This window comes from Gossypium hirsutum, chromosome A13 (assembly GCF_007990345.1).
Source record: "Gossypium hirsutum isolate 1008001.06 chromosome A13, Gossypium_hirsutum_v2.1, whole genome shotgun sequence".
Lineage (NCBI taxonomy): Eukaryota > Viridiplantae > Streptophyta > Magnoliopsida > Malvales > Malvaceae > Gossypium > Gossypium hirsutum.
In genome coordinates, this window is record NC_053436.1 from 69,373,954 (window position 1) to 69,375,465 (window position 1,512).

Genomic DNA, 1,512 nt, shown 5'->3' on the forward strand with positions numbered 1-1,512 from the left:
TTTTGGGTTCTAGAGTCTCTTAAAGAGTGAAGGTGATGCTTGTGAGAATTGGGCAGTCGAACCTCTTCCACTTTACTCGATCAAGGTAATCCTACTCACTGTTGTGGTGTTCAATAGGTGCGTGACTGGTTTAGGGAGGGGTTGGCCGATTGCCTATTTCCTCTTATCCTTGGATTGAGTTTCAATAAGCTATATCTTAGTCTCATGTCATGTATCTTTATTAATGGGTTTTATGGTCAGTGTAGCTATTCGGTTAGGAGAGTAAACCCACATTTCGCCAACGATTTTAAGCAGGGATATTCACTCTTGCGTTTAAGACAGGTATCGAATGTAATCTGTAACTGGGAATTTGAGAAAGGTGATTAACCCTAGTTCTTATCGACTAATGGGGTATCGCGATGGAATGTAGGATTGGGAAAGTCTTGGGCTAGGCGCATGTTTCGTAGCAGGTGTGTAATCACACCCATTATTACTGTAAAATGGCAATAGCTAAAAAGTCGAAAAGTCGAAGAGCCGAAACTTCGGTATTTGAGGCCTCACCAGCGTGCGATCGCACGTAGTGTAAACAAAGCCCACAAATCATGGGTGGTAGGCAGGTAAAGGCCACCACGAGCGCTTCCATGGACTTGGGTCGTTAGGGGAGACGATAGGCCGAAATGGGCCGTGTGGGCCTAATGGGCTCATAGGTCCCACATAGATTAAATCCTCGGTACGTGATAGATATTGGATTGGGCTATTTGGGTCACATAGCCATAACTAAATTTAGGCTAAATGGGCCACACGAGCATGTGGGCCCACTTGGACCGGGTAATGGGCCTTGGGCCCATATACACCGTTATGATCATTTAGGTTATCTGTGTCACTCGAAGTGATTTTAGACCTTCGGAAAGGTCGATATTTGAGCTGGAACCCTAAAATAGGTAAAATGACAGTTATGCCCCTAAAAGGCAAAATGACAAAAATGCCCCTACATGTTATTTGACTATTGATGTATGCCATTTATGATGTGTTTGCATTCATGTGATATTATGCTGCATGGGGGACGGGATCATTGATTTGGAGGAAGTATATGATTTGTTAGGGTTGCATGGTCACTTGACGACTGTGGATCCACCGACGGCTTAAAGTCATTATGTGATTGGCAGCTATGCTGGAAATTGGTTAGTGCTATAACCGGTGCTACAACAGGAGTGCAGGGATGGGTGGGTCGATTAAATCCCCATAGGAGTGTAGGGTTGGATGGGTATTTGTGCATTGCATAATCTAATTCTGATTGTGACATGGGCTCAGGCCCACCTGAGGCTTCTATGGGCTAAAGCCCAAGTGCCACCGTTAATGTAGTGGGCCTAGGCCCAAATTGATGTGACGCATGCTTTATGATCGATGAGGGTTGTGCACACTACGTTTTCATAAACTCACCCCCTTCTTTTAATTATTTTCCTGTAATCCTCAGTAGGCGGTTCAACGTATGGAGGACTCGGAGGTGGCTACACTACGAACGACTTTAAATTT